Source organism: Bremia lactucae, linkage group LG1 (assembly GCF_004359215.1).
Source record: "Bremia lactucae strain SF5 linkage group LG1, whole genome shotgun sequence".
In the NCBI taxonomy this organism is placed as follows: domain Eukaryota; phylum Oomycota; class Peronosporomycetes; order Peronosporales; family Peronosporaceae; genus Bremia; species Bremia lactucae.
The window spans coordinates 5,160,628-5,167,661 of record NC_090610.1 but is presented as its reverse complement, the minus strand read 5'-3'; positions in this window follow the sequence as shown (position 1 = coordinate 5,167,661).

The following is a 7,034-nucleotide window of genomic DNA, read 5'->3' as shown; positions in this document are numbered from 1 at the left end:
ATTTCGGCGCGCCGCAGCATGGAATCTTCGTGCTCAATCTGTTTTTGTAGCTGCGTGTTCTGCGCGCTCTTGAATGCCTCGACATTTCGAATATGCTGAGTAGATATCACAATTTTCTCCTTCGGCAGATAGACTTTGAAGCCCTTAGTTTCATCATTCTTGCCACGATCATTCCAACTGAGATCTTGGCTTGCATGTTTTCTTTCCGGGATCCCTGTACGTTGAACAGGAGCTCCCAAATGTAACAATGTCCGCCATGTTCGAGACCGTTCCGGTTAACATTTCGAGTGGCGACCGGCATTTAAGGTTGGCGCTACACGAGCTTCGGTTCAAAACATAAGCCGCGTACTCAACGGCGTCCCCCCAAAAGAACAAAGGGAGTCCGCTCGCAAACAGCATGCATCTTGCCATATTGAGTATCGTCCTGTGCATCCTTTCAGCCTTTCCGTTCGATGCTTGATTTGAAACCTCACTCACTTGACGCCTTACACCATCTGACTTGCAGAACGGATCGACATCAACATACTCCTTACCACCGTCCGTGCGCAGCACATGGATACGACAATTAAATCTCTTCTCGAAATAAAGCAGAAAATATTTTAAGTTCTTGGTCGCCTCAATCTTGTTCTTGGCCACGAACACGCGGACGTAATTGGTTGAGTAGTCGACGAAGTTGATTAGGTATCGATTACCACGCCGGTCTAGCAGTGTAATTGGTCCCTTGACATCACTGCCGATCACGCCACCAAGCTTGTCAATCGGTGCGTTCTGTCTGTATCCTTCTTGGACTGGTTGTTTTTGCTCTGTTTTCCTTCCGCACAAGTAAGACAATTCGGCCTGGATCGGTCCGTTGAATGAATTCCCGATCCCATAGAGTCAGCCATCCGCTGGACAGTGTCATATCCAAGGTGACCAAGCCTCTGGTGCAGCTCCACTAGGGTTGTACTCATTACAGCTTCATCAATTCCATCGTAACCTTGTGGCAAGACTGAGCTAACAACTTGAACTCGCGCCTCCTTTGTCATCTCACCCATTACGTCAACTGTTAATACGTTAAGGCGGCGGAATACTTCGAATATCTTCATACCATCATCCTGGCGCACCACATAGCTTTGATTGCCGTCTCGCTCGAGAAACGCACCATGCTCTTCCAATATCCCATAGCTAATGCTATTATCAGCGAGGTTCTCAGCATAATAAAACCTCGCTTAGGTCAACTATAACCTCCTTTCCATTGACAATCGTCCTCAGCTCGGTCGATCCCTTTTTGGTCACTCGAACCATCGTGTTGTTTGCCGCGCGGCATGATTGCTCAAAATCAATTGCATTCTTGAGCATTTTCACATCTTTTACACGGTGCACGCTCGACCCGCTGTCCAATATCCACGAGTCGGAGTCAGCTTTTGTACCAGTACCAATGGCTAACGCGACTCGGTTTGAAGTCGCATTTTCACCACTTCGTTGCTTGGGGCATTTGACTTTAATGTGGCCAGTCTCACCGCATCCGTATCATGTACGTGTCTCGGTACTTGACACCCTAGCGACAGATCTTCCTCCGCGCCCGACTTGATCTCTTCTAGGGCCGTTGGGGAATTGACCTGCTTGCTTGGGGCTTGTTCGACCCGCTCGGCTGCTTCCTCCTTCGACCTTCGGCTTCCCCATACTGATGTCGAAGTCTACTGCAAATGTAACAAGCTCAGCGGCTTGCACTAGACAGTCCGTTCGATGCGCATTCAGCCTTGTCAACATTGCAGTCTTGATTCTTGCCATATTGAGTATCGTCCTGTGCATCCTTTCAGCCTTTCCGTTCGATGCTTGATTTGAAACCTCACTCACTTGACGCCTTACACCATCTGACTTGCAGAACGGATCGACATCAACATACTCCTTACCACCGTCCGTGCGCAGCACATGAATACGACAATTAAATCTCTTCTCGAAATAAAGCAGGAAATATTTAAAGTTCTTGGTCGCCTCAATCTTGTTCTTGGCCACGAACACGCGGACGAATCTTGAACTCCTCCGGCCATTACCCCCGCTCATCATCTGTGCTGCGCCAAGACGCTGCAGTGAACGCATTCCCCATGCTTTAAAGTCGGCGCCCACACCTGTGTAAGTCTCCTTACCCGTGAACTTAGCAAATCCATGCCAGTCCAGGTCTCGAGGCTTAGGTATCTTCAACCCATAACCGTCTTGTGTCGCAAAAGGTTGCGATGGATCGGGCGGCTGATACCGCTCATTTTGTTGAGGCGGCTGATCGGGAGGCGCGCGCATTCGTTGCGGCGGCTGGTGAGGGTGCGGCATGGGTGCTTGCTGCATGGGCTCATCGAGCGAGTCCATCCTCATTCGACGGTCACGCACTTGCATAAAGTCGGTAAACGGGCTTGATCCATTAAATGGGTGCTCGTGGGGTGTTGTAGGCGCAGCTTGAGCCCGGCGACTCATTTGATCTTGCACCTTCAGCTAGTTTTTCATGAACTAGACTTACTGCTGCGCCAACCCTGCGAGGAGTCCGTCAATTCTATCCATTCGCTCAGAGCTCGCATCGAAGACACAACTCGCGCTATCTTGGGCCTCGGGCGAGCCCGGGACCGAACGCGTCTCCTCATCCAGCACGAACGGGTCAGCGACCACGTTGGGAATGGTTGCGTCCGTTTCAGCGGCAACGCGTACCTGGGCGTGCTGATGAGTAGGTGAGTTGTTTGCGTTTGGGCTCATTACCTGTTGAACACGAGCGTAGAGGTAGGAAGTAAATTGAGAACTAAATGTATTTGAGCTTGTGTCTTAAATTACCTTCGCTGTCCGTTACCTTTAATCTCTCCTGCGTAGGTATCTTTAAATCACCTTGCCCATTCCAAATGGTCGCTTCGTTTCACCATCAGTTATGTCCTGTCCTATCAACAGTCGCACCCTGTCACAGCAGTAGTCGCACTGTTCCAACACCTTAGTGCTATCGCCGGATGAGCAAGAAATAGAAGATTCTTTGTTCGTCCAAATTCTCTCCCCCCTTGTATAAGAATTACTTTCAAACAAGGTGGATATACGTGGGTGGAGTAAGCCATTCACAAAAAACGGTGTATGCTTTGTAGACCTTTGCCCATTTAGAGGAGTACCACAGATCCCGGAAAAAGGCATCGATGAAGAATATCGTCCCATCATCACCAGGACCGCAACGTATTGCGGTCCCTCTCCTGTTGGCTCATGATAACTTTAACTTTAACTTGGCTCTTTGAGCGATCCCTAGAATCACGCCTTTCCTGGTGTTGCAAACTAGCACCACCGCCTGCATTTTTCCCTTCACGATCACTTCGTTCCTGGTTACGCATACTAACGTCACCAGAGTGGTCATCGCCCACGAAGTTATCGGATTATGACTCCCCACCAAAGAGGTCCGACGAGTCGAATAACCTCATCATCACCTCTTTGGTGGTCACGTTAGAATCTAAAGGTTCAACGGACTCTGCCCCGGATGACCCGGCGGCCTTTATAGTAGACTGAGTCGGGCGATGCGGGTAGTCACCTATAGTTGGTGAAGCAGGTGACTTGTCACCAGCACCTGCAATGTCATCAACAGATGACATGTTCCAGTCACATCCAATGGGAGTAGGAGGTGACGAATCCCCCGCAGTAGACGCAAAAGCTTCTATTGAAACATTTGCATTACCAACCGCTGCACTGATCCTTGCAGCTAGCCAGCTTTGCGGCCTCATGGCTCACGCGCACAAACTTGATTGCCGCCATGTAATTTCTAATCAAAATCAATAAATGAAAATAAAATCGGTACATTGATAAAACCAATAATGCTAAAGTTACAGGAAAAGACATGATTGCATTTCCTTTTACCCTATTCCAGTCACTATGGTGACTGTTGGTTAAGGGGGGGGTGATGTAACGAGGTGTTTCGTTTCATAAGTTTCCTGTAAGAGGAATATTAAATATTATTCCCTTTGAAAGGAAATTAGCAAAGAAGTACTAATAATTACCTTTGTTAATTATCCGACTTGATAGTTCCAAAATCACCAAATCTGGTAATATCGATGCAATAAGACACTAGCTTTATTGGTTGGTTAGTTTAAGTCTAAATCAACTTCGACAAACAAGATTCTGCGGTACGCAAGGAGGGGCCATATTCAGTTTGTAATTAATCTTATAAGTTCAGTAGTAAATATAAGAGCGTTACGTAGTAAACTAAGTATATTAAAACAGTTTTACTTTCTCTCTATTCTTAAGACTTAGTCTAGACCTTAAAGCTTAAATAACGTTAGCTTAATAGAAACCTTCCTATGCACTCTTGTGTACGTGAAGTTTCAAGGCACCTCACCTACACTGTGATCAGTGTAAGGATAAAGTACTTATCAGTACTAGTGAAATGTGCCCCGTTACATCATATACCTACAGAGGGTGTGGCCCTGAGCGCTCCCATTCTTAACCGCACGACAAAAATGCATTCCTTCTCATTTAGATTGGTGAGGCAACGCAACACATGTTGCCGAGGCGCTCACGCGTGCCCTCTCAACCACATTCATACGCGACTCCAACCTTTTCAAAGCGGCTAACACCCGCTCCGTTTTGGTCGCTGATACCTCCTCACCCCTCACTCCTTTCCCAAATGGCCCCACCAGTTATGCGTGCTTGTGCCTCGTCGACAGAGGCTCCAGACCCATCGCTTGCGCTCATTACATGTTAAATTTTATTCGCGAGGAAGTCTGACTAGCAGAGGATTTTGAAGAGTAAAGTACATGTATTGAATGACCACAACTTCAGAACACGCCAAGTCTCAGGTAGAAGTATCTTGACAGAAAGTGTTGACTGGGTTTGCGTCTGTATGACACACGATGCAAATCCAAACAATTCCAACATTCCAACATTGAACTCTGGAGTTGAGTCTGTGCCAGGTTGCCGACCCAAAAATGACCTAAATTCTACACGGCTGGGGAGATTCCTTGCTGGGAGCAAACACCGCAAGTAGGGCGTCCGGTGCGGCTGAAGCCGTATTTGGCCCAAATATTTGGTAAACGGATTTTTCTAGCGAGTGGAAATACAAATCTCTCTCTATGTTTAGCTCAACTACAGCATTCAATGCGACCGTGTTTGGTCAAATTGCGAGTAGCGAATGCTCGATTTGAGCTCTTATTTAATTACTGTAGTTTGTCAAAACCTTTACAAGATAAATCGGAATTTGCTTGCACTCGAGCAACATAAAAAATGCAGCCTCCTCGAAAAAATAAGGCTGCACTGTACCGATTTATGCGTACACAGAGATCTTTCATAAAAAATAGAACTTTTATTTGTCAGCGAGCGAATCATTCACCATGCACGTTTAAAGCGTACCTCAATCTTGCACACACATCAGTAAATTACGCTCTTCCTGGCATCATAAGAAGAAGCACGAGTGTAACAGTGTGAATCGTTACATGAAATTAACACTTAAAGGTTGTTATTTAATATATTAATTAAAAGGAAGATAAGATTCGGAGAATATTTTTTTACATGGTAATATTCTAAAAGCTTATCGATTGGTAGATATAGACTATTATATCTACTTTCTCCGCGGTCCAGTCAGCGCTGGACGCGCGCAAGAGAAAGACAGATAAGACTTTTAGTACATGTTTTGTATAAATATATATTTAAGTTAGTATGTAATTAAGTAGATAGACAACAAGAACTTGATTAAATTAATGCAGCTTTTAATAAACCCTCTTTAAAGCAAGTGCTTTGAAGAGAAGACTTCCTCTGCATGTACTAGTGTGCGTGAAGTGACGTGAGGCACCATTCGCACTGAGGCACTGCGAAGAAGACTTGTACTGAAGCAGTACAAGTCGGCAGTGCCCCGTTACACCTGAGAGCACTTTGTAGTCCGTCCAACGACCACAGTTCCAATCATCTAACATGGACATGTTAGATGATAATTGTAACGAGGTGTATCGTTACATGAAATTAACACTTAAAGGCTGTTAATTAATATATTATCTAAAAGGAATATAATATTTGGAGAATATTACTTTACATGGCAATAGTCTATAAGCTTATCGATTAATAGATTTAGACCATTATATCTACTTTCTCCGCGGTCCAGTCAGCGCTGGACGCGCGCAAAGAGAAAGACAGATAATACTTTTCGTACATGTTTTGTATTAGTATTTTATTAAGGTAGTATTTAGTAGATAAACAACAAGAACTTAATTATATTACACAGCTTTTAATTAACCCTCTTTAAAGCAAGTGTTTTAAAGAGAATACTTCCTCTGCAAGTACAAGTGTACGTGAACTGACGTGAGGCACCACTCGCACTGAGGCAGTGCGAAGTGGACTTGTACTAAAGCAGTACAAGTCGGCAGTGCCCCGTTACCTCTAATGGAAATACGCATCACGTTTCCGTTGAACGCTACGCTTTCTAAGTGATATAGAAAGGAGTGCCTGAACGAATGGGTTCGACCGTAGGAAACGATGCAATCTTGGCAATGCTGTCTAATTGGGACAGAGATGCCCCCCATTCAGCCATCGCCAAGTTCAATTAATATGAACTTCACGAGATGAAGGAAAAAGTAGCCTTGCTGAATCAGCAAGGCTCTCAACAGGCAGAACTGTTGAGGTTACAACAGGTACAGACCCCTGTACCTGGGATGACGCAAACGCGTCGTCGCTAAACTTTAAAGATTGACATCTTTAAGTATAGGGGAGTCGAAGAAGACTCCCTCTTAAGATGGTTTGTCGAATTGAACGATGCCATAAGGGCTCGTCACATCATCGACGAGCAAATGCAAGTCGCATTTGCTCAGTCAAATCTGGCAGGTCGTGCCAAAACTTGGGCATTGGGCCTTCAGTTGGGCGACCCATACGTCTTTGGGTCGCTAGACATTTCTAAAGCCCGGCTCAAATAGATGTTTGAACCACCAAGGGCTGAGTTCAGAGCTCGTTCAGAGCTTTTGAAACTCAAGCAAGGCAAGCGTGATGTTCACGCCTATGCCCAGCACATACGACTCTTAGCGAGTTGTATAACAAATGACCAATTCATGAACACACGTTGATTACGG